The sequence below is a fragment of the Phyllostomus discolor genome, chromosome 1 (assembly GCF_004126475.2).
Source record: "Phyllostomus discolor isolate MPI-MPIP mPhyDis1 chromosome 1, mPhyDis1.pri.v3, whole genome shotgun sequence".
Taxonomy (NCBI): Eukaryota; Metazoa; Chordata; class Mammalia; order Chiroptera; family Phyllostomidae; genus Phyllostomus; species Phyllostomus discolor.
Genome location: NC_040903.2, coordinates 79,464,778 through 79,492,385, shown reverse-complemented (window position 1 = coordinate 79,492,385; position 27,608 = coordinate 79,464,778). Strand labels below are relative to the sequence as shown.

The following is a 27,608-nucleotide window of genomic DNA, read 5'->3' as shown; positions in this document are numbered from 1 at the left end:
AAAGAATGTGACTTGAGACAGCAAAAAAAAAAAAAGTAACCACATAGATTTACAGGCATGCTCATAAGTGCATGTAGTTGCACAGCTCCAGGCAGAAGGTTTATGTTCATTTAAGAGTGGAAAATGTTTAACTTCTTCCAGAAGCACCATCTGTTTTCACGGCTGGTCTTGGTTTGAATTATTTATTACAATAATCTCAGATTTATCAGGTTAACCTTTGGATTGCCTCCTAAAAATAACTACGGAATATTTAGAACTTCTTGAGTAATGTAGCAGAATAGAGGCATTAATTTTACCATTTTTATTGAAAGGACTTTAAAGTCTTTATGACAGCAAAATTGACCAAAACATTACATTATCACATTTAATAGGTTCAATCTCTACAGATATACATAATAAATCCACAAGATGGCGCTAAGGTAATTCAAATTTTTAAAGGATGATTGGGTTGGGGGTAATTTCAAATAACTAAAAAAATAAAAATAAAAATTTCCCACCATGGTCACCATAAAGTATCGGTCTTATTGATCTGTTAATAAAAAATGGGTGGGGGGTGGGGTGAACAACAGGATTCCTAAAATCAAGCCAGAATTTTAAAAGCTGACAAACAGCTTTCTATGAATCTTTATGATCTGGTAAGTCTCAGTATCTTAAGAAAACTATAAGTGACTTTCTACAAGCAAAGTTAAAGATAAACTGCATGCTATGAAAGGATTAAATGTAGAAACACTGGGAAAAAGGCATTTCCAAAAGACAACATAGCTTTCCCTAGTGCATGTTACATTAATTTCGATGAAAGTTACTTTTAAGAAATGGAAGGAGTAAATAACAATTTTTCACATATTTGTTGATGTAAGGAACATCCAAAACTGTAGAGAAGTTTCATAAGAGTTTATCTAAGCCAACCCAATGACAATTGCCAGGCATCAAGATCTCAAATGCTCCAGGACAGAGATTGTCAACCAGTGTGCCATGGCATACACGCCTGTGCAAGGATTTCAAAACATGCAGTACCTGACTAGTCGGGGGGAATGACTTCTTTTCCCTTAGGTTTTCAAATGAAAAATGACTACCACCAACACAACAATAGCTGTCCCGTGTGAGTGAATTAAAATTATACCTATTTTTTGCCAGATAGGCAAAAAAATATGTTGTTTTGGTGTGTCACAGAATTGTAGTAGTTTACACGTGTCATGAGACGAAAATGTTGGACATTGCTGCTCTAGAGGACAGTTTTACAGTTTCTTTTATGCATTTAAAATTAAGGAGGAAACATAAGGAAGACTACATGAAGGCTGGAGAAAGCAAGGCAGAAATCTGACTGCACAATAATTAACACTATGTGCTCTCTTGAGAGTGGTCACGCTTTAGAAGGAGGCATTTCAAAGGTGTCTTAACATAAATGCACCAAAACAATGGACAAGGCTTGATAAAAGGAAAAGATAAGCTTTTTACTAAAGAAGTTATGTGCCTGGAACATGACCACTCACCATGACCTGCCCAGTTAAGAATTTATCATCAGATCACCCTGTGAAGTTACTTTCCATAGAACGCCTTTTTTATCCACATATTCAAGAACTCCACTTATTAGCATCCTGGATTTTGTAGAATGGGACAACAAACCGTCAGTTAAAAATAGACAAATTTTTAAAAATTGGTTAACTCAATTACTACACCAAATTGACTAGTCAATTTCCACCTCTTGAACTAAGTGACAATTAGACATTGTCAGTCTAATTCAACTGAATTTTCTCAAGGTCTGACTTCAAGACACTTCTAACTGGTTGATAGCATCAAAAAGCAGTGGAGGGTACAGGCTATAGTTCCTTCTAAATGAAGTATCAACTTTTCTTTCTGTGCTCTTTTGGTTTTGTTGTGGCTGTAATTTTTTGGCTTAAAAATTTCCCACACTCACACCTAATTCTTTTTTACTACTTGGGACCACCAAGAACTGAAACAAGCAATTATCTCTTATCTTTCTTAGTGAGAACATGTCGTTTTAGTGTTATGAGCCACTTGTAAATATGGATAAATTTTTAAGTTTGTTAATCAAAGTTGTACATGAAAAAAAATAAAATAAAATGGAGTCCTATTGGCTTTTGAAAGCACAAACCACAACTTAGAAAAGAACTTCAAGTCCCACAAGACCAACGATATTCTTAATGGAAAACATTTCAGATTATGAGTCCGATGCGACTTAGCTAGGAGTTTTACATCTTTAAATCTCAGTCCTTTAAATCTGTATGGAGGAGAGCAAGGAAAGCATCCGTACCTAACTCCTGAATGGCCTCTTTAGGATTAAAGCCTAGTATCAACTATATGCTTGGCCATACTGAAATTCTGTGTTACTGAGCAAAATATTCAAAATCCATTTATTAATTATCAAGTTATGATAAATGGAGGAAAACTACCATGTTTTTCAGACTATAAGATGCACTCCCCCCCCAGTTTGGGAGGAAAATGGGGGTGGGTGTGTCTTACAGTCTGAATGTAGCTTACTTGGCTCGCTTCAGTGGGAGGGCAGCAGTAGAGCGGGGTCACAGGTTATTAAATATTTTACCATGTTTTTTGCTTCAAATTTTTTTTCTCGCCCTGGCTGGCGTAGCTCAGTGGATTGAGTGCGGGCTGGGAACCAAAGTGTCCCAGGTTCGATTCCCAGCCAGGGTACATTCCTGGGTTGCAGGCCATGACCCCCAGCAACCGCACATTGATGTTTCTCTCTCTGTCTCTGTCTCTCTCCCTTCCCTCTCTAAAAAATAAATAAAATCTTTAAAAAAAATTTTTTTTCTCTTTCATGTTTTTCCTAAATGTTTTTTCCTAAATATTCCTTTCAAATGAGACTTTAATCTCATTCATTGTGAAGGAGTAGTGGCAACTTTTAACATTAAGATGTTTCTTTTTATCTCATATAAAAAGCAACTAGAAAATTCAACTACAGTAAAGAAGTCATGTATTTGTCTAAGCTGTTTCATAAAATTGATTTTGGTATTTTATAAAAGTCTTCAAATCACAAAGTAATAAATAGTATATTAAAATGTTCAAATGTTTCATTTGAACTGTTTTCTTAAAAATTCACCACTTATTCATTAAAGGAGAAAAAATGTCTAGAAACAGAATTTAAAGTGTCTTTAGAGAATGGTAATAATTTATAATCCAAAAACCACTGGATTTTTAGTTTAGTTCAATCAGGAAAGTATAAAAATATGCATTATTATTGGCTGGTTGGTCTTTAAGTGTATGTCTGACCTAGGACACCATTCTTGCAAACAGAGAAGAACAATGAAGCTACAAAGGAAACCATTACTGAGAGGGGCCCTGGCTAGTGTGGGTCAGTGGATTGAGTACTATCTTCAAACCAAAGGGCTGTATGTTTGATTCCCAGTCAGGGCACATGTCTGAGTTACAGGCCAGGTCCCCAGTAGGGGGTGCTTGAGAGGCAACCACACATTGATGTTTCTCTCCTTTTTCTTTCCCCTTCCCTTCCCCTCTCTCTAAAAATGAATAAATAAAATCTTCTTTAAAAAAGAATACTGAGAGGGAAAGGTTATTAAAAAAGAATACTGAGAGGGAACATCTTATTAATATTGGTATGTTGTATATTATATTGTCAATTGTATAAAAAAATAAAATTTATGATTTACCATTTATAATCTTATATTAGCCTTTGGTTAAGAGCTTAATCCAATATTGATAATGAAGGAATTAATTATTAAGTAGGTGATTTTAGAGACATTTTTCATGGAAAAAAAAGGTTTTCATTAGTAGAGAGTGATTACAGATGTTAGATAGATTATAGGTAGAAAAAAATGATACATAAATAGAAAGAGGGAGAGATATTCAGCTAAGCTGAAAGTTTTCTTTTTATAGTATATTTTATTGATTATGCTATTACAGTTTTCCCACTTTTTTCTTCCCTTTATTCCCTTCCACAGTACACCCCCATTCTCACCAGCATTTCCCCACCTTACTTAATGTCCATGGGTCATACATATAAGTTCTTTGGCTTCTCCATTTCCTATACTATTCTTAACACCCCCCAACCCCGTCTATTTTGTACCTACCATTTTTGCTTCTAGTTCATTGCACCTTTCCCCCCACTTGCTGCCCACCCCCTCCCTGCTGATAATCCTCAATGTGATCTCCATTTCTGTAATTCTGCTCCTATTCTAGTTGTTTGCTTAGTTTGTTTTTGTTTTTTAGATTCAGTTGACAGTTGTGAGTTTGTTGTCATTTTACTGTTCATAATTTTGATCCTCTTTTTCTTAGATAAATCCCTTTAACATTTCATACAATAAGAGCTTGGTGATGATGAACTCCTTTAACTTGACCTTATCTGGAAAGCACTTGATCTGCCCTTCCATTCTAAATGATAGCTTTGTTGGATAGAGCAATCTTGGATGTAGGTCCTTGCTTTTCATGACTTGGAATACTTCTTTCCAGCCCCTTCTTGCTGGCAAGGTTTCTTTTGAGAAATCAGCTGAGAGTCTTATGGGAACTCTTTTGTAGGTAATGCTTTCCTTTTCTCTTGCTGCTTTAAGATTCTCTCCTTATCTTTAATCTTGGTTAGCTTAATTATGATGTGTCTTGGTGTGTTACAATTGTATACAATTTCTTTGGGACTCTCTAAGCTTCCAGGACTTCCTGGAAGTCTACTTCCTTTGCCATATTGGAGAAGTTCTCCTTTATTAATTTTTCAAATAAGTTTTCCACTTCTTGCTCTTCTTCTTCTCCTCTAGCACCCCTATGATTCGGATATTGAACATTTAGGTTCCTAAATTTCTTCTCATTTTTTTGAATTCTTGTTCCTTCATTGTGTTCTGGTTGCTTCTTTGTTCCTTTTACTCCAAACTGTAGATTTGAGTCCCAGTTTCCTTCCCTTCACTGTTGGTTCCCTGTATATTTTTCTTTATTTCACTTTGTATAGCCTTCACTTTTTCCTCTATTTTGGGATCATGCTCAACTATATCTGTGAGCATCCTGGTTACCAGTGTTTGGAACCCTGCATCTGATAGGATGCCTGTCTCTTCATTACTTAGTTGTATTTTTTCTGGAGCTTTGATCTGTTCTTTCATTTGGGCCATATTTTTTTGTCTCAGTAAGCCTTAGTTACATAGTGAGGGGCAGGGCCTTAGGTATTCACCAGGGTGGGACAACGTGAACCCCAACAAATTTGTCACTGCTTTGTGGTGCTGTATGTGGGGGAGGGGTCAGAGAGGGAACAATGCCACTTTCTCAGCTCAGTGGCTTTCAGTCACTGCCTCCACTACCACAAGCAAATTGGGCCCTTCTGGTGCTGATTCCTGGGTGGGTGGGTTTGTATATGTTCTAGGACCCTATGGGTCCCTCCAGTGAACTCCCAGGAGTTTCTCCTGCCACCTCAAACCCCACAGGTTTTTTCAGTCAGAGGTTGTGGGGCTTTCTTTTCCCAAACTGGACCCCCAGGTTGCATGACCTGTTTCACTGCCCAGTTTTTCCTCCCAGTTTATCTGCACATAAATGTGGGACTGCCAGCTACTGCCTTGCCATGGGTCCCCTCTACCCCAGGTGCCTGCCTCTGCCCTTCCTACTAGTCTGGATGAATATTTCTTCTTTAACTCCTTGGTTGTCAGACTTCCATACAGTTTTATTTTTTGGCAGTCGTGATTGGTTTTTGTTTTTAAATTTGTTGCTGTCCTTTCTTTGGTTACAAGGAGGCAAAGTGTATCTACCTACACCTCCATCTTCGAAAGTTTTCTGATATGGTGTTGAAAATAATACTATTTTTCCCGGCAAGATGGAGGAATAGGTGGTCGCACTGTACCTCCTCATACAACCAAGATTAGAAAACCAATAATTTACAACAATAATTTACTATCAGAATAACACCCAGATCCGGCAGAGGATTTATCTGAATGGAAGTCGGGCAGCCAAGAAGTTGAAGTAGACACGTTCATCCGGACTGGTAGGAGAGGACGAGCCGGCGGGCGCGGGGCTGGCTCAGGTTGGCGGCGTGCGCGGAGGTCGGGGGAAGGTTTGGTGCGAAATCGGCGCAAAAGCCATTGGGCGCGTAAGAAGGCAGCGGTGATCCCTGAGTACGCAAGCTGCGGCTGGCAGACCCAGAGGGGCAGCGATTGTGGACCAGGGCAGAACTCGCGGCCCAGAAGCCCAGACAAGGGTCTGAGTCCAGGGGAACAGAACTACCGCCATTGTTTTCTCCTGTCCCCACTCCCGCTCCCGCCCCGCCCCCACATATAACGTCACAATCTAGCGACCGGGGTGCCCAGCCCCGGTGTGCACCTAAGGCTCCGCCCCCCACTGTAACAAGAGCAACCAGACCGGAAAAAAAAAAAAAAAGGAGAGACAGGGGGAAAAAAAAAACATGTTTTCAACAGAGCAAATCAGTCCCCCAGGACTCATCCTTTTGAGCGACCAAGAATTAGCCAATCTATCAGATGCGCAGTTCAAAACATTGGTGATCAGAAAGCTCACGGAACTGGTGGATTTTGGACGAAATTTAGATGAAAGAATGCAGATTACCATAAAACAGATGCAGGAAGACACGCGGAGGAGAGCCAATAGTGAAAGGAAGGAATATGAGTCTCAAAACAATACAGTGGACCAGAAGGAAGATAGAATCAACCAAGCAGGAAAGCATGATGAAATAAGAATTCAAAAAATTGAGGAAAAGATTAAGAGCATCCAAGACACCTTTAAACGTTCCAATATCCGAATTATAGGGGTACCAGAATCGGAAGGGGAAAAGCAACAGATTGAGCACGTATTGGAACAAATAATAAAGGAGAACTTCCCCAATCTGGCAAAGGGAACAGTCTTCCAAGAAATCCAAGAAGCTCAGAGAGCCCCAAAGAAGTTGGACCCAAGAAGAAACACACCAAGGCACATCATAATTACATTAGCCAAGGTAAAAACGAAGGAGAGAATCCTAGAAGCAGCAAGAGGTAAGGGGACAGTCACCTACAAAGGAGTTCCCATCAGACTGTCAGCTGATTTCTCCAAAGAGACCTACAGGCAAGAAGGGGCTGGAAAGAAATATTCCAAGTCATGAAAGACAAGGACCTACATCCCAGATTGCTCTATCCAGCAAAGCTTTCATTTAGAATGGAAGGGCAGATAAAGTGCTTCTCAGATAAGGTCAAGTTAAAGGAGTTCATCATCACCAAGCCCTTATTTTATGAAATGCTAAAGGGACTTATCTAAGAAAAGAAGATAAAGAAAAGATATGTATAGTAAAAGGACAGCAAACTCACAAATATCAACAACCACACCTAAAGCAAAACCAAAAGAAACTAAGTAAACAATTAGAACAGGAACAGAACCACAGAAATGGAGGGCACATGGAGGGTTAGCAGCAGGAGGGTGGGAAGAGGAGAGAGGGGGAAAAGGTATAGAGAATAAGTAGCATAGAATGTAGGTTGAAAATAGATAGGGGGAGGGCAAGAATAGTACGGGAAATGTAGAAACTAAAGAACTCATAAATATGACACATGGACATGAACTAAAGGGGGAAATGTGGGTGGGAGAGGGTACAGGGTGGAGGGGAGAGAAGGGGGGAAATGGGACAACTGTAATAGCATAATCAATAAAATATATTTAAAAAAAAGAAAATAATACTATTTTTCCTGGATATGGTTATCAGTTTATAAACACTGGTTAAACTTGAGAAATATTTTAATATGCAATTTCTTCAATTTAACCTAAGGCAACAGGAAATCACCAACTGGTCCCTAGCATTAGGAGAGTCTAAGTCATGTCATCACTTATTAAGGTCGTATAAAGCACATGTGAACAGCACAAAATGCACCTACACCAGAAATCACTAGCATTGGCTTTCTACACCCCAGGATTTCTCTGGTTATCTTGAAGGGTGTCATAGAATTATCAAAACAAAATTAACATTCCTAATTTTTTAAAATAAATCTTAAAACTCTGCAAAAGAACTCAAAGAATATAGCCAATAAGTAATAAAATATTGTACTTCAAAATAGCTGGAAATCACCAATCTTTACCTATTATGGCTAAGCAAAATGTTGGTGAAAAGTCAGGGAAATTACTGCTTGAATCTGTGAAAAGATTATATGCCTGATGCTATACCTCCACCCAGTGGCAGTTCATGCTAACAGGACTAGAAGGACTCCAACCAGGTAAGAGCAAAGAAAAGAACAAAGATGTGCACAGTAGGGAAGGAGCATCTGCAAATAGACAGGTTCCTACCACACTAGAACTGCCTTGTACCAACACATGCATTATTTCAAAGTATTTAAAGAGTTTCAAAGCTGCAGGGCCATTTAGAATGAGGAAACTAAATCATTTGAGACACCACAGTCATGTCAACAGTATAAAAATAAAGTCCAATGGAAAGTGAAAAATTAGGTCAATTGTCAGATGTTTGACTCTACAGAAATAATAACCCTTGGACTGACTTTCCCTCTGCAGATTCTTAGGTAAGAATTATATAATCTGAGATTAGAATCTGAGCATTTTGCTTTCACTGTGTTTTCTCTAACTGATTTCCATGACACTTCTTGTGAAATCTTACTCTCTCTGGTATGTAAATTCAATGAAAGAAGAATCTGTCTGGTTCACAGCTGTAGCCCAGCTTCAAAACAATGCCTGTCTCATATTATGTTCTCAGTACATATGTATTGATTTAATGAAGAAACGTGATTCTTTAGATATGCAGTCCTTTATTCTCAAATACCTTTGAGAATCTGAAAAAAGCAATAAACTGTTTCTCCCAAGATATGCATATATAATTATGCTTCTGGTTTTGTGGGTTTCATGGACTCTATCACTCATGCTTATGAACCACAAGATAAGAAGTTCTGCTCTAAAAAGAACATTAAGATCAACTTCATAATTGGGAAATTGAGATGACCAGTTGCATACATTATTTTTGCCCACCTTACTTCAGCTATTATAGTCTCAGATTATGGCCCAAGAATAAGTGGATATATTGATGGCAAAAACAGAACTAATAAGAAAAAATCAGTTCTATTTGGAAATATTGCTAAACATCAAAAATATATATGAGAAGAACATGGGGGGAGACTAATCTGAGAACACTAAACATTCAGTCCACTTTTGTTCCCCTTCTGTTCTTCAACTGGATGTGTCCAAAGTGATCCTAATGATCAGAAGTCTGAGAAGAATGAGATTCTCCAGGTCCAAATGCCCTAAAAAAGTCACTTCTGGGTATTACTCACAATCTCAAGAAGGGCCAAGTCAGTGCCCAGAAGTTTCCCCATGAGGCAATAATTCTGTTGCTAAAAATGGATCTGACACTAAGACAGTTTCCAAGCTCTGGGGTATGAAATCTTTGTTGCACCAATAGTTGTACAACCTCCCTTTTCTATGCCTTAAGTTTTGCAACCTTTCCTTACCTGCATCTTTGTAGTAGAACATAAGAATTTTTCAATTGTTCTCAGCAAGGGTATTGCTATGAGCAGATCTTGTACTGGTTTGCAGCCTCTTAGTCTGCCACCTCTGGAGTTCCCCAGATGAAATTTGACACTGGCCCCCATACATGGAGAGCAGGGAGATAATAAAGAAAGAGGCAGACCATGCCAGGCTAGTAGGTTACAGGTTTAATAAGCAACAGAACTTGATATATGCGGCTTGTCTTGGAGAGCCACAAAATGAGATCTCTTCACCCTCCCACCAGAATCTTAAAAGTTTATATAGAGGCGCTAATGGGGTTAGACATGTACACAGTCCAGATGGTCTCGACAACACAGTGCTCTCTCAAGGTTGCATCCTTGAAGTGGCTGTCAGTATGAGAATAGTCGGCATAACCTGCATTCCAAGGACAGGAGAGAAGTGAAGAGCTTCTGGTTGCCCAGGATCCACTATCAAGTCAACAGTTACTCATATCCCTTAAATGACTTCCTCCAACACCTGGTAATAACCCATGAAAGCCATCTACTTTTATCTAATTAAACCATTATTTACTGATAACTCCTATGTCCCAGGCTCACTACTAAACATAAAGGGGGAGGAAAAGAAACAGCAATTCCACTCCTATGAACGTTCCTGAGAGAATTAAAAACATAGGCTTAACAAAAATTGTTCACAGCAGTATTATTCATAATAGTCAAGAATTGGAAACCATCCAGATGTCATCAAGTGACAAGTGGCTAAATAAAATGTGGTATATTCATACAATGCAATACTTATTATGTCATAAAAGGAATTAAAGTCTTGACACATGCTACAACATGACTGAATCTTAAAAACACTATGCTGAGACTTCCAGCCAAGATGGAGGCACAGGCAGACACTCTTTGCCTCCTTGCACAACCCTAAGAAGGATTACAACTAACCTCAAAACAAAAAATACCCAGACTGCCAGAAAATCGAACTGTATGGAAGGCTGACAACCAAGGATCTAAAGAAGACATATTTATCTAGACAGCTAGGAAAGGAGGAGCTAGGGAACCAGGACAGAGAGAATGTGGTGTGGCAGTGTCGAGGTAGCCAGCAGAACAGGTGGTCCAACATTGGGGATACCTGGGGAGCTAACCCCACATGCAGTCCAGGGTTCCAGCACTGGGAAAATAAAGTCTCATAACTGCTGGCTGTGAAATCCAGTGGGGGTTAGGGCAGTGGAAGAAACTGTAGGTCTCTCAGGAGAGTCCATTTAAAGGGCCCACAGGGTCTTAGAATGTACACAAACCCACCCAAACTGGGAATCACCACCAGGGCAACAGCTAGAGGGGCTCTAGTCACATATATGACTGGAAGTGGGACAAGTGCTGAATAAGCTTCCAGCAGTCAGGCAACGGCATTGCCTCCTCTATGACCCCTCCCTGACATACAAAGCCACAAAGCACTGAAGCAGGCTGCCCTGCAGGGACAATTACCATACAGCTTAACAGATACGCCAAGAAAGGGAGTCAAATCAGCTCACCTAATACATAGAAACAAACACAAGAAGGCTGCCAAATCAAGGACACAAAGAAATATGGCTCAAATGAAAGAATAGAACAACACCCCAGTAAAAGGACTAAATGAAATGGAGATAGCCAACCTATCAGATGAAGAGTTTAAAACACTGGTAATGAGGATGCTCACAGAAATGGCTGAGTATGGTCACAAAATAGAGGCAAAAGTGAAGGCTATACAAAGTGAAATAAAGCAAAGTATACAGGGAACCAACACTGATATGCCTGAGAAGGGGTTAATATCCAAAATTTATAAAGTATTTACAAAACTCAACACATAAAACAAGCAACCAATTAAAAAATGGGCAAAGGACCGGACTAGACACTTTTCCAAAGAGGACAAACCAATTGCCAATAGACATATGAAAAATGCTCAGTATTTCTAATCATCAGAGAAATGCAATTTAAAACCACAGTGAAATATCACCTCACACTTATTGGAATGGCTATCATCAATAAATCAACAAAAAAACAAGGGCTGGCGAGGATGTGGAGAATGGGGAACCCTTCTGCATTACTGATGAGAATGCAGACTGCCACAGACACTGTGAAAAGCAGTATGGAGATACCTCAAAAACTTAAAAATGGAACTCCATTTTGATCCAGCCATTCCACTTTAGTGAATGTATCTGAAGAAACTTGAAACACTAATTTCCAAGAATATATGCACCCCTATGTTCATTGCAGAGTTATTTAGAATCACCAAGATTTGGAAGCAGCCCAAGTGCCCATCACTAGATGAGGGAATAAAACAGCTATGGTGTGTTTACACAATGGAATATTGCTTGGCTGTAAAAAAAAAGAGAAGAAGAAGAAGAAAATTTTATGCTTTGTGACAGTATGGATGAACCTGGAGAACATTGTGCTAAGGAAATAAGCCAGTCAGAGAAAGACAAATACCATAAGCTTTCCCTCATATGTGGAATCTAATGAACAAACTGCAATAACAAGCAAAATAGAGACAGACTCATAGATGGAGAGTAGGCTGACAACTCTGGGGGTGAGTGTTGGGGGTAACATGATCTGGCAAAAAATAAAAGAACTCATGGGCACAGACAACAGTGTGGTGATTGGGGTGGGGGCAGAAGGTAGGTGGAAGAGGATAAGGGGTATAAATGGTAATAGAAAAATGCAATAAAAATAAACTATGCTTCCCAGATAAAGTTAAAGGAGTTCATCACCAAGCCCCTATTATATGAAATGATAAAGGGACTTATCTAAGAAAAGAAGAAGATTGAAACTATGAACAGTAAAATGACAACAAACTCACAAGTAGCAACAACCGAACCTAAAAACAAAAACAAAAGCAAACTAATCAAACAACTAGAACAGGAACAGAATCACAGAAATGGAGATCACATGGAGGGTTATCAGAAGGGAGGTGGAGGGGAGAATGGGCAAAAAAGGTACAGGGAATAATAAGCATAGATGGTAGGTACAAAATAGATAGGCGGAAGTTAAGAATAGTATGGGAAATCAAAAAGCCAAATAACTTATATGTATGACCCATGGACATGAACTACAGGGAAGGGGAAATACTGGAGGAAGGAGGTTGCAGGGCAGAGGGGGATAAAAGGGAGATAAAAATGGGACAACTGTAACAGCATAATCTCAAAATACATTTAAAAAATAAAATAAAATAAATTTTACCAAAAAATGTTAAGTGAAAAAAGCCAAACATGGAGGAGCACATATTGTTTGATAACATTGATATGAAATGCCCAGAATGAGTAAATCTATAGAGATAGAAAGTAGGGTAGTGGTTGTCAGATAGTGTAGGAATTGAGACTAACTGCTAATATATGCAAAATTGGGTGGGGGGGTGGTAGATGGAAAAGTTCTGCAATTAGATAGTGATGAAGGTTGTGTAACATAGTAAATATACTAAAAGCAACTGAAGCATGCACTTTAAAATGGTGAAAATTATGCTGTGTAAAGGATATCTCAATAACAAAAAATACCATTTAAAAAGTCAAGATGGGGTGGGTTAAAGAGACTAAATGGTAATGGAAAAAATATAATAGAGATTATATATTTTTAAAAAATAAAAATTTAAAAAAGCCAAACAGCGAGTATCTCTTGAGAGAATGGTAGCTGGGGAGTGACACACAGGGACTGTGTGGGAGCTGCAGAACTTTATTTCTTGTTTTGTGTGGTAGTTACAGTGTTTGCTCTAAAATAACTTATTAAGCCATATATTTGTGTTTTATGCACAATTCTTAATGTGTATTTTACAATAGAAATTTTTAAGAGAAAGAATATTTGAGATAGTACATTGATATCTCTATGATACTGTTTCCAAAAAAAACTGAAGTATCAAAATTAACAAGGAATCTCAATTTTTTGGAACTGAGATAAATGAATATATATTAAGGCAATGAATTCTTTATACATTATATGTATTGGTATCATTACATGTTCTTTTCTCTCAAATAGATATCTTAAAAGATGAGTGTTGTTGAGAAAGATGTATTTAAAACTGAAGCAAAATCAGAAAAATAAAGATCATATTCATATAGAAAACCTTAAAAATTTACAAATGATAAAAAGCTAATTATATTCTTCCATAAAAAGTAAAAACAATGACAAATTAATCTATATAGAGAACAGGTTTTGTGGACTGAGAAAATCAGAGAACTAGACAGTTTTGTTTGAAAAGTAAACACCTTAAAAAAAGGAAAAAAAGAAAAAAAAAGAAAACACTTAAAAATTCCCTGAAACATATGCAACTTGTGTTCTTTGCCCATTCACTAGTCTTCTCCTCTTCCTCATTCTCTTCCTCATCATCATCCTCCTTCTCTTCCTCCTTCTCCTCTTTTTTGTCACCATTTCATAGTACCATAGTAAATGGTAACATTTACTATGAAACATAGTAAATTTTTTTTTACTCAAAAAAAGAGTAAAAGGGTGTAAAAAGGAAAGTAGAATAAAGTTGAATAAAGAATTCCAAGGGGAAAATATCACTCAATTTCATCATTTCACAATGTTTGGTAATAAATGCAATTTATAAAAGACTCTTGTTAATCAAATAACTTTAAATAGTCTGAAAGAGTAACTGCATAAAGAAATATTTACAAATGCTGAATCTCCCTTTCTGCAGAGTTTTACATAATAAAATTTCAGCACATGATCAGTAGTAGCAGGAGTGCTAATACCTGTTAGTTGATGTAGTATAAACCTTTTTCTAGGAAGTCCATCATTTCTACAAATGTGTTTTAAAAAATAAATCTTTTCTACCTAAGATCTTCCTTCCAACCAAAAAAGCAAACCAATAAAAAAAATGTGTCATTTAAATTCAAACTCATTTATATGGGAAGTTATAAATATGCCAGGCTTTGTCCATGCAGAACATTCAATTTTATCTGTCAGCTACTGACACTAATAGAACTACAAAAAAAAAAAAAAAAAAGGAAATTACTTCTTTTCCTCCTGCATAGTAACAAAACATTTTTCATCCCTCCTCACTTCAATACCTGGCTCTTTTGTATGCCTCCTACTCAACATTCTTCATATCTCAGACTAAATGTCTCTTCCTCAGGGACCAGGTTACATCCTGACACTACTGTGTCACAGTCTCTATCCTTCTCCTTCATAGCACTTAGAACAATTTGATTATTTATGCAAGTGTTTAATACTTCTTATACCTACTAGATTGTAAGCTCCATGAAAATAGCAAGCATAAAAATCTGAATTGCTGTTGTATCCCAGCAACTAACCTGGTACATGGTAAGAAATAAGAAATCATTAAGAATTTTATATTTTTATTTCCTTGAATTCTCTTAAGTTAAAATTCAAAAAAACTGTAATGAATTTAAATGCCCCAAAGACACTTAATATACATACTTAGTCTAGGACAATTCCCAGCGCCATTAAAATTTATTGTTTAATAAATACTGAACAACATAATGAGCCAACACCAGGCTGTAAAGTCATACACTTACTATAAAGTGATACTATTCTTAATCTCTTCTGAAATATTCCTATTGAATTTCCATAAATAAAATGAAAACTTAAATGTAAGTTCTCCATTTGAGTATCTGTTACATTTAATCAAAACAAACCCGTATCATCCATATTGCTGGCTTAAAATATATGTTTGGTCATATCTTGTATATTTTTCACTGTGTCTCTCTCCCCCATCTTGCTTCATTAAGGAAAGATCAGCTGTCTCTCTCTTCTGACCTACCCTTCCCCTTTCTGAGCCTCATTTATTCAGAAAGCCTGGCTCGTGGTGAAGCAAGAAAGGTTCCTGGCCTAGCACAGCTGCTGTTTCTTTCACTGTCACCAGAGGTCATCAGATCTGAAAGCCAGCCTTCACAATCTAATGGACACATACATGTCTTCTCTAAACTGCAGCAAAATCCTTTCTAATCCCAGTCCCTGCATAACTCCACCCTTGAAGGTAAGTTTATAGCTCTTTAATTTCTTACTCAGATGCTCAGTCTTTTTTCCAAAGCATGGATTTAGGCCAGAGTGGTTGAGACCACAGAAGTTCACAGCCTGCTTTGTATTCTGCCAGGGCTTGCAAATCAGGGGCTCCTGGTTCAAATATTTCTCTTTGATATGGTTTGTTTATCCACACTCTTTGGAAAGTCATGAAGTTTTTCACAAAAGAGCAGAGTTTCCAGTTTCTCTTGAATAATGTTGCAATACTGAACTTATATCTGACATGGCAACAACCTTCTGGAACCTAATGGCAGGTACTGCCTTCCGCCTCCTTCATGTCCGATTGCACCGACAAGCACTTCTCTCCAGTCCTGCACTCCACATTCTTTGATGCTGGCTGTTACTTGCCTGTAGGCAATTGAATGTATGCTCATTCTAGGTCCTGGTAGTTATCCAGTGTCAACAATTTGGAGTCTCTCTTTTTCCACAATCTTTCCTATGTGGACCTGTGGGTCCTCACCTGCCACAAAACATAAATCAAGATCACTTTTGTCCATGAGAGAGGTCTCTGGGACCTCACTCCCAGAAGACTCATTGACCCCAACCATCCAATAACAAGTTCTGCAGAGAATGCCAAATACATAATTTGCAAGGCCCAATACAAAATGAAAATATGGGATCTCTTATTCAAAAAGCCAAAACCGTGTCCATCAAAGTACTACAATATAATTTTTTTTTCTTTTACGGTCCCTCTGTCTAAACATGCCATGGTGGTTTTCATTTACTATTTAATAAAATAGTGGAAACCTCTCATTTATAGGCAGCTGGTCAGAAGTACAGGTAACAACCTGGGATTTTTGCTGACATCTGAAGTGGAGGGCCATTTTGTAGGACCAAACACAACCGGTGGAATCTGATGCTACTTCGGCATAAACAATGCTGAGTTGAAATGAAAGACACTTAGCTGATGTCAAAGAATTGTGTGGGGGTGTGGGGGGAAACTCCTGCAATACATGATAATTGGTGAACAGAACTGATACACACCATGTTCAGTTATGAAAAGTTAACAGGTCATACTAGTCAATCTCTTCTGAAGATCACCAAGTAACAAATATTAAAGCAATCAGGCTACACATTAATGAGGAGGCTCAGAATTGCTTTATTGTGTTACAGATAGTTTTCTTTACTAGAAACAAGCTTAGCCAGCCCAACTTCAATTACACATTAAAATGGGAACTATGATACCATTTAATTTCTCTGATAAAAAGATGATAAATGGGGTGTAAAAATAGGATAGTGCCCATTTCTAATGGGGAATTTTAATGATCTATTAATAATCCATTTTCCACAGATTTTCCATTTGTCTTTTTCCCAGAAAACATAGTTTTAGTTTTTTCCTACAGAAGTTTAAATATTTGTCTCTTTCAATACTCTTCCATTCTGCCTGGCTAGCATAGCTCAGTAGATTGAGTGCAGGCTGTGAACCAAAGCATCGCAGGTTCGATTCCCAGTCAGGGCACATGCCTGGGTTGCAGGCCATGGCCCCCAGCAACTGCACATTGATGTTTCTCTCTCTCTCTTTCTCCCTCCCTTCCCTCTCTGAAAATAAATAAATACAATCTTAAAAAAAAGATTATTAAAAAATGTATTTAAAAAATACTCTTCTATTCCTATAATGTATCTTAATGTATCTTCTATCAAACTGTCTGCCTTGGATTTGTCTAAAATAAAAGATTTTTAAAAAACTAACAAAAATAATTTTATTTCAAGTTTGCCAAAATGAAACTTACATCAAAAAATATATATACCTCTTCCTCCTTATTTATTTATCTTCTATGAGTAGTAAGCCTCATTGGCCCCCCAATAACTCTACCATAGAACTAATTTAAGGTAAATTCCTGAGATTCAGTTCAAGTCACCTCATATTCCTATTCCTAAAAATGCCACCATGTGAAAAGATGTTCTAAATTGATATAGTAAACCTGAAGGAAAACATTTAGCTGAAAATTTGTAACTGGACTTCAGACAAGTGTTGAATTATGCTTTATGAAAATAATGCAACTAAGCAAAAAAGACAGAGCCCTTTTTTAAGTCTTCAGAGAACTGGTATTTACTAAGGTCGTCTAATGACATTTAGCAATGAAGCTGACTATAAGAGAGGAGACATACCTCAGCAAACTATTTAGGCTGTAAATGTTTAGGGGATTAGACAGATTATGAATGGTCATTAAGATGCATAGCAAAAGAAATAGAAAATAAAACAGGAGCTATTAATCTTTTTCAAAGTACGTATACCAAAGAATGTGCTTTGTGGTAAAGTGAATATCAAAATAAGCTCAGAGTGTTGAAGCAATGCTTTTTTTAGGGGTAGTTATACACCACTAAGCTACTAATAGAAGCACTAACCTCAACTTGCCTGGGGACTCGACCAGTGCCAGGTAAGAGTTTTCTTTGAAGATTAAACCAGGCAGCATTCACCAACCCAGCTGATGCTGAAAACTATTATAATATTGAAGATGGTGGTTTCTCAAAAATAATTAAACATAGAATGACCATGTTTATTCCACTTAATTCCACAGTATTTCCACTTCTGAGAATATGTCCAAGAGACTTAAAAATACATATTTGTACAGTAGGATGGTAGTTTCTGAAAATGGGAGAGGAGAATGTGGGGAGGTGTTGCTTAAGGGGGACAGAGTTTCAGTTAGAGAACATGAAAAAGTTCCGGAGATGGGTGGTGGTGATGGCTGCACAGCAATGTGGACATACTTCATGTCACTGAGCTGTACACATGAAATGATTCAAATGGTAAATTTTGCTCATGTATATTTTACAATTTTAAAAAATCTTATAAAAGAAATAGATGTTAGTCATACAAAATTTAGAAAATTCAGATAAGCCAAAAGTTCTCCTTATTTTATAAACTTCATATAACTACTGTTAGCATTGGGGGTGGAGATGCCCTAATGCCAACAATTATGTTGGATGTGACATGACTATTCACATCCCTCAAAAATAAAGTCTAACAGTTTAAACCAAACCAAGTTGAAAGAAATCTTAAAACTCACATCTTTTACACATTAAAAAAAAAGAGTTCCAGAGGGGTTAAAAATTAATTCTCAGCCTTATAGAACTCCAAATATAATATTAACTCTTAGCAAGTTTTCATTAACACAAAATATTTATCATATCTATAAAAGAGCTAATTAAGTCCTAAACAAATTAAATCTATCCATGGTAGCCAATGTGTCTCACCTTTAAAATATTACTACATAGATTTAAGTAGCACAAAGCTGTAGTACTTTAACTAGCAGATAGGAAGGAGGTGGAGAGTATAATTTAGATGGCAGCAGAGCTCCTACAAGATATACAAGTAGCAGAAGTGATGTATCTTTGAGCCAAACATTATTGTTACTGCTTTGTGTTTCCATCTTGTTTTCATACATTTAGATTACTCTTTTTCATATGGTTTCTCAAAAGCCTGAAAGTTAATCTCTCATGGGGAAAGGAAAATTGATTAAAACATTGGTATCATGAGCTGTCTCTCTTAATATTTCATGTGGGCTCACTACAATAAGAGGAAAACAATCCACTTGATCTAGAACACAGCCCTTGGAAATTCAACCTGACTCAAATTTTTTTTTTTGCATAATCTAGTATTTATAAGCAAATCAATCAATATCTGTTTTGGGGGGGCAGTGTTTATCTCTTTGGGTTTTTTTATTTTTTATTTTTCAATTACAGTTCACATACCATGTTGTGTTGGTTTCAGGTATACACCCCAGTGATTAGACATTATGTAACTTAATAAGTGATCATCTTTATAAATCTAGTCCCCATGGACACCACACATAGTTACTAGAACATTATTGATTACATTCCCTATGCTGTATTTTGCATCCCCATTGGTTGTTACATCAGTAATGACCAATTTGCACTTCTTGACCCCTTCACCTTTTTCACCCATTCCCCCAACTCCCCCCATATGGCAGCTATCAAAATGTTCTCTGTATCTATGAGTCTGTTTCTGTCCTGCTTGTTCATTTATTTTGTTTTTTTAGATTCATTTGTTTATAGCTATATATTTATTGCCCTTTATTGTTCATATTTGCCTTCTTCTTCTTAAAGAAGACCCTTTAACATTTCATGTAATACTGGTTCAGTAGTGATGAACTCATTTAGCTTTTCCTTGTCTAAGAAGCGCTTAAATTGTCCTTCAATTCTACATGACAGCTTTGCTGGGTAGATTAATCTTGGTTGTAGGTCCTTGCTTTCCATCACTTTGAATATTTATTGCCAATCCCTTCTGGGTGTTTTTAAGATTCTTTCTTTGTCTTTAACCTGTGTCATTAATTATAATGTGTCTTGGTGTGGTCTTCTGTGGGTTCATCTTGTTTGGAACTCTCTGTGCTTCCTGGGCTTATATGTCCATTTGCTTCACCAGGTTAGGAAAGTTTTCTTTCATTATTTTTCCAAATAGGTTTTCAGTTTCTTGTTCTCGCTCTTCTCCTTCCAACACCCCCATTATGCAAATGTGAAAGAAAAATATCTATCAGTTGCTTCCTACACATCCCCCAACCAAAGATCGAACCCTCAACCTAGGTATGTGCCCTGACCAGGAATCAAACTTGTAGCCTTTTGGTGTACGGGACGACACTCCAACCAACTTAGCCACCTGGCTAGGGCCAATGCCCATTTTTTAATTGGATGGTTTGGGTTTTGTTGGTGTTAAGATGTGTGAGTTTTTTATGGGATGCATCATTGGCAAATATCTTCTCCCATTCAATAGATGGTCTTTTAGGTTTGTTGATGGTTTCCTTTGTTGTACAAAATCTTTTATTTCAATGTAGTCCAATTTGTTTATTTTTTTCTCCTGTTTCCTTTGCTGGAGAAGATATATCAGAAAAAAATACTACTAAAAGCAATGTCATAGAGTTTAGGGCTTATGCTTTCTTCTAGGAGTTTTATGAAAAGACGATTTTCTTTTTTTTTTTTTCAAAGATCATTTTCTTAAGATTTTGGCATTTCCTGTGGCTGGGAATTTCCAGATTTGTGAAGGAGACCTATGGTTTAATAAGTAAATAAGATGCTGCTCTGAAGCATACTTTCTTTTACCTAGGTTTTTTTTTTTTTTTTTTTTTTTACTGGGAGACCTGATTAAGAGCAAATCAAAGTTTTGTTTTGTTTTGTTTTGTTTTTTTAAAAAGGTAAGCACTAGTATCACTACTATTAACTACAACACATAACTGAAACCAACCCTTAGATCTTGGTGCTGGTAAAGTTATAAATGCTCTGACCTCCTGGCATATGTCTTATTGACTAATGTAGTTCATGGACAGATTGCCACTTCAGCTGGTGTGCTGAATTTCTGCTATTGATAGAGCAGTGGTTTTCAGTCCTCAATGGACAGAAGAGACTCACTCATGCTATTTGTTTTAGCAATTGTAATTTCTGATTTAACAGATCTGGGTAAAAGTCTGGCATTGATCACACACCAAAGATAATTATGTGGCAGAAGCTCCATGGACCATGTTTTGAACACTTGCTATCTAAGTTTCCTATGTCATAAGTATCTGGATTCAGGCTGACAGTGTAATATGGGCTCTTATTGATACAGTGGCACAGATGAGAAACTAATTTTGCTCAATGAAAAGAGAAGGCAGGAGGAGAGTGAGAGAGATCCCCAAAGAGTAGGTGACATTTAATCTGGGATTTAAAAGATGAGAAGGAATTTTGCAGTTGGAAGAGGCAAGAAGAGAAAGAACAAGCAGGAAGGAAAGTGAATGCAAAAGAATGGCAGATAGAGATGGCAAAATATTAGACTACAGGGATAGGCTTGGGCTCCCTTATGCAGAGCTTTGTATCCTCAGAGGAGCACAGTTTATCCTATGAGTTGGTTGTTTCCAAACACAACAGCTGCACCATAAGTCTCCTGACCTACTTACTAAAATGTAAATTCCCAGGAACTACAGCAGACTGACTGAATCAAATCCCAAGAGGAGGGAACTGCGTATCCAGACTCTTAAGAAGGGTCCCAAGCATTCTAATAAGCAGCCAGTATGGGAACTGCTGGCAGACCAAGGACTTGTCCAACCTGAGATTCTATATCCTTAAGAGGATACAGCATCTGAGCACTGATGGCAGGAAATATCCAGACAGGTGAGCAAAATACAGTCAAGGAGAAAGTCCAAAGCCAGAAATAGGTCAGTCAAAAATTTTCCATAAAGAGGTAGATACAAATATGAGAATTAGGTAAATGAATTGGACTAGAAAAAACATAAGATGTGGCCACAGAAGGCAATTTGAAGAAAAAAGACAAAGTGAGACAGAAAAGCATTCTATAAGCAATCAGGCAGAGGTGAACTTTCTGAACTCTACAAGGTCCTGTACAAGAAAATAGTTTAATAGCATCCTTAATGTAGTTGATGATTTTTTTACCTGGGGTTAAATATACATCCTTTTTAATTATAAGCTAAAAAGATAAATCTAAGAAAAATCAGGATTGGAGTTTGGGAATTATGATTCAATAGAAAACTGACTTTTACAGGACACGATCAAGAAAACAGACACTGAATTATCAAGAGGGTAGTTTCTCAATAGGTTTCTCTCTTCTTTTGTAAATTACATTGGCAGTTGGATTCAACACAAAGTTTACTTCATGCTTCTTTGAAACTACAAGCAGATAGTGCTGTGGTTTTTGGTGAAAAATAAAGCTAAAGCCAATGATAGTAAATTTAGTAACTTGTTTTTTTTAAATAAAGAAGAAAAACTTGTGTTAAGAAAAATCTAAACCAAAGCAGATAACAGACCCATATTTGAAGGCTTATTTATTGTTCAAATAAATATTACCCAGAATTTTATGCCCTACATTAATTTTGACTTATGACCAATAAATTGCATAACCCAGCCAGAAATGAAATGGATCACCAAACCCACAAGCATAAAAACTCTGAAGAATTTCAAATATGGTTATCAGTTAAGAAATGTTTATTTGCTTTAAAGCTAGCTACTTTCAGTGTGTGTGTTATAACTTTTGTGAGCTTTAGGCACTTTTACTTTCAAGGGACCCTTCCTCCATTATATACATAATTTGTTTTTTATGACTTCTTTGTTGTAAACATAAATATACTCCAGGCTGGATTAATTATTAAATATTATTGTTTTATTAAGTTTCTCCTCTTAATGTATAATGTATTTTTGTGGTCACCTAAAAGTCTCACAGGATCTATACATGTGCCTATTATATCTAATAGAATAATCCACCCTGGCTACTTTGTAAAAAATGAAACATACAAAAGAAACTAAAACTAGAGAGAGAGCATGAGAATGAGGAAAAGTATAGGCCAAGTTGTCCATGGCAAAGGTAAAATTCCTTGGAAGCTATATGCATTATCTTAAAATTATATTCAAATATTGCAAAAAAAGTTTTAAATTACTTCCCTTGAAAACTTGGGCCTTATCTTTTAAAGTAGATATAGAAAGCATTAAAAGAGAATTGTACAAATAGGTTTTCATTTTAAAATGACTCCTTCACCACATGGCAAAGGGTATATTAAAGGAAACAAGGCAAGCACTTGGATTACAAAGAACACCCACCACGTCTCTCCCACATTTCTTCTTACAAATTTCTCTCACAATGTCATACAACCTCCCACTGGCTTTGAAATACTCCTGAATATCCTTCCTTTAAACTTGGCTAAGCCTGCCCTTTCATTTTTGGGACTTATTAAACACCACTATGGGGGAAGTAGCATTTCTGCTTAATTAATCTTGGCTGAAGGGTAGCAAGATATTAAAGTAGGACTTTTTGTCTTGGAGTTTCACCAGTGGCCCCAAAGTCTAAGGAATGTCTAAACTGAATTGCTAGACCACTGAAGCAATACATTCTAAGGACTGTGCAACTGATTCTGTCAACACTGCTCAATCTTCTATAACCATTTCCATGAGTGTTGAAACTAAGGAAGCCTATAGAAGGAATGTCTGGAAAGAGTTCTGGGAACCATAAAAAGAAGGAGATCAGGGAAAGTAGAAAAATACTTTCCCTCACTTTAATATAGGACAGAAGGACTTCTGTGAACCTCTCTAAGAACTTGGCCTACAGCCTCTGAAGATTGGGAGAGCAGAGACTGGACTCTACCTCTGCTGCAAGAAGCCTAAAGATGCAAAGCTGTGGCTAGAGTAGCCTAATTATAAACAGCAAAGAGGGCTGCGTTGGACAAGATCTATACTTCCAGTGAAGTGTGCAGAGGTGTTTGTCTCCTTGGATTCAAATAGGCATCCTGGGGCACAGAGGCAGTCTGGAATGTGAGAGGTCAACCTGGAGAAGCCAAAGGTAATAAGAGGTATGTTGCTGGAAACAGATATGAGAACATTACTTGTTTAATGCAGTCAAAGCACCTTCTGCAGAAGGGTCTCCCAGGAAAAAGCACCCACAGGGGGGAAAAGGGGCCAACATTTGTATATCTGTCACATTTGACACACTTATCTTTGTCCCCTGCCCTTAACTGGTGTGTGTGTGTGTGTGTGTGTGTGTGTGTGTGTGTGAGAGAGAGAGAGAGAGAGAGAGAGAGAGGCAGAGACAGAGAGAGAGAGACAGAGAGAGAGAGAGAGTCTTTTAACCAATAGAATGCAGAGGTGACATTGCAAGACTTTGGAGGCTAGGTCAGAAAAGGTGATGTAGCTCCCACTCTTGTGCCACACAACTATTTCAGTCAAATAAAACCTTTCTTACCTCTTTCCTTTCTTCTCCAGAGAAGTAGGAATTTATACCTCGGAGTAGAAGAGGGAGTATAATTAGAAAATCATGAAGAGGGAGAGCATATGTCCCCGTTCCTGTGCAGGCCTAAATTGAAGGGCCATAGAACTCTAAATTAGATTATAATCCTACATTTTTATATTAAACCTGACAAGAATTTATTTTTCCCAAAATGAGACTTTCTTCTGATTGAAGGATCCAGAAATATTTTTTGCCTGAAAATTTCATCCAGGGCAGAGAAGAGTAAGTCCAAAAGCAAGAAAGAAAAAAGTAAAAAAAAATAATCCCCACATTACAGACTTTAATTTGTTTCATAAAATGATTACACAATTTATAATGTATTTTGAAGCAGATGTAAAACAAGAGCTACAGAATCAACAGACATCTGGAATTACACAGAAAGTGAAAGCCATCTGGTGACTATACCCAGGCCAGCTAAAACCCTGGCCTCCTCAGGGTAGGACTTTACATAAAACAAATAAATTAGCTAATGCAATCATAAGAAGAGTCATAAAAAAAAAAACAGAAGAAAGAAAAAGTGGGTTATACTTGCTCAACTTTATTTTATTCTTTTTTCTTAAAATATTATTGGAAGTTTTTTGGTAACTTTTGGAAGCTTTTTGGAAGTTGAACAATAAGCTATTAATTTCAAAAGCAAAACTTGGGACTTCCAGTTAAGATGGAGGCATAGGTAAACACGGCTCACCTCCTCATACAATGACTATAGGGAACCGATCTGTATGACAGTAGCAAATGTAGCCCAGCCCTGATTCGGAAAACCGGCAGGCTCCAGGAGGCACACAGGAGCCAGGCCCACAGATTGGCTTTCCCATGGGAAACCAGGCCTGCATTGTACCTAGGCTGCTTTGAGGCGTGCTGTTGCTAAAACTCCCTCACCCTGAATTGAAGCAGCAAATATTTTCTGCATATCTTTAAAGTAACTTCCTAAAGTCTATGCTAATTCTCCCAAGGACGAAGTGTAACCAGATCAATCCTTTTTTTAATGGTTGTTCTGTATTTTATTTTTATTTTTAAATATATTTTATTGATTATCCTATTAGAGTTGTCCCATTACCCCTCTTCACTCCCCTGTACCCTGCACACCCCCTCCCTTTAGTTCATGTCCATGGGTCATACACATAGGTTCTTTGGCTTCCACATTTCCCATACTATTCTTGCCCTCCCCCTGTCTATTTTCTACCTACCATCTATGCTACTTATTCTCTGTACCTTTTCCCCCTCTCTCCCCCTCTCACTCCCCTGTTGATAATCCTCCATGTGATCTCCATTTCTGTGGTTCTGTTCCTGTTCTAGTTGTTTGCTTAGTTCATTTTTGTTTTTGTCTTAGGTGTGGTTGTTAATAATTATGACTTTGCTATCATTTTACTGTACATGTTTTTTATCTTCTTTTTCTTAGATAAGTCCCTTTAACATTTCATATAATAAGGGCTTGGTGATGATGAACTCCTTTAACTTGACCTTATCTGGGAAGCACTTTATCTGCCCTTCCATTCTAAGTGAAAGCTTTGCTGGATAGAGCAATCTTGGATGTAGGTCCTTGCCTTTCATGACTCGGAATACTTCTTTCCAGCCCCTTCTTGCCTGTAAGGTCTCTTTTGAGAAATCAGCTGGCAGTCTGATGGGAACTCCTTTGTAGGTAACTGTCTCCTTTTCTCTTGCTGCTTCTAGGATTCTCTCCTTCATTTTAACCTTGGGTAATGTAATTATGATATGCCTTGGTTTGTTCCTCCTTGGGTCCAAGTTCTTTGTGACTCTCTGAACTTCCTGGACTTCCTGGAAGTCTATTTCCTTTGCCAGATTGGGGAAGTTCTCCTTTATTATTTGTTCAAATAACTTTTCCACTTGTTGCTCTTCCTCTTCCCCTTCTGGTACCCCTATAATTCAGATGTTGGAATGTTTAAAGATGTCCTGGAAGTTCCTAAGCCTCTCCTCATTTTGTTGAATTCTTGTTTCCTCATTCTTTTCTGTTTGGTTGTTTCTTTCCTCCTTCTGGTCTAAACCATTTATCTAAGTCCCAGTCACCTTCCCATCACTATTGGTTCCCTGTACGTTTTCCTTTATTTCACTTAGCATAGCCATCATATTTTCATTTAATTTGCGACCAAATTCAACCAATTCTGTGAGCATCCTGATTACCAGTGTTTTGAACTGTGCATCTGATAGGTTGGCTATCTCTTCATTGTTCAGTTGTATTTTTTTTCTGGAGCTTTGATCTGTTCTTTCACTTGGGCCATTTTTTTTGTCTTGACGCGCCTGTTACGTATGAGGGGCAGAGCCTTAGGTATTCACCAGAGTGGGGTAATCCATGTGGCTGTGTTGTGGAGCTGTATGTGGGGGAGGGGTCCAAGAGGGAACATTGCCACTTGCTCCACTCTGCAGGATTTCAGTCACTTCCCCCGCTTCCCACGAGCAAATTGGGCCCTTCTGGTGATGATTCTGAGATGGATGGGTTTGTGTGTGTTCTAGGACCCTGTGGGTCTCTCCAAGGAACTCTCCTGTAAGGCTGGGAGTTTTTCCTGTTGCCACCTCAACCCCCACAGGTGTTTTCAATCAATGGTTTGAGGCTTTATTTCCCTGCACTGGGACCCCAGATTGTGGGGTCTGTCCTGCTCCCCTTTTGTTTCGCCTAGTTTCTCTGCAAGTGAATATGGGACCACCCGGTCTACCAGCCACCACCTTTCTGGCCAGCTGCAGCCTTGCAAGCCACACCCCGTTCCACAATCTGCCACCTCACTGGATCTGCTGGCCACCGCCTTGCCACAAGTCCTCTCCACCTGGCTGCCTGACTCCACCCCTCCTACTGGTCTGGATGAATATTTCTTCTTTAACTCCTTGGTTGTTGGACTTCCATACAATTCGATTTTCTGTCAGTTTTGGTTGTTTTTTGTTTTTAAATTGTTGTTGTCCTTCTTTTGGTTGTTCAAGGAAGCACAATGTGTCTACCTACACCTCCATCTTGGCCAGAAGTCTGCCCAGATCAATCAGTTTTATCATTCCCTTGCATTTGCAACATTTTTTTCTTTGTTATCAGTAAGAAGTAATCAGCAATATCCTTTCCTTTGTCATCTGTAAAAGGTAATCACCTAAAGCAAACCTGGGCATAATGAATGAGAACTTTCTTTGATGTATGCTATTATAAAGCAGTAAAAGCCTATCCAGGTAAGGGTCAGGGAGTTCTCTCTCTCAGAGAGTGGCAATGTCATCCCTTTTTTCTCCACAGGACTTCTGGAGTCCATGTGAATTTGTCCCATCCAAAACACCACAGACACTGCTGGTGGGAATCTACATCAAACAACAAAAATTACAACTAGACTACAAAACAAATATCACCCAGAATCATCAGAAATCAAGCTGTATGGAAGTCCAACACCAAGGAATTAAAAAAGCCACATTCATCCACACAGGCAGGAGGGGTAGAGACATGGAGAGATTCAGAGACATGGAATGGGCAGTGGTGGTGGATAAAACTCAGGAGGGATACCTTGGGAACAAGAGATCCCAGTCCC

General features: G+C 37.9%; 1 pseudogene; it reads left to right on the top strand.

Annotated features, from left to right (window-relative positions):
- The first annotated feature begins 408 nt into the window (after positions 1–408).
- LOC114491950 overlaps positions 409–27,608 on the top strand; it is a 36,574-nt pseudogene continuing 9,374 nt past the window's right edge.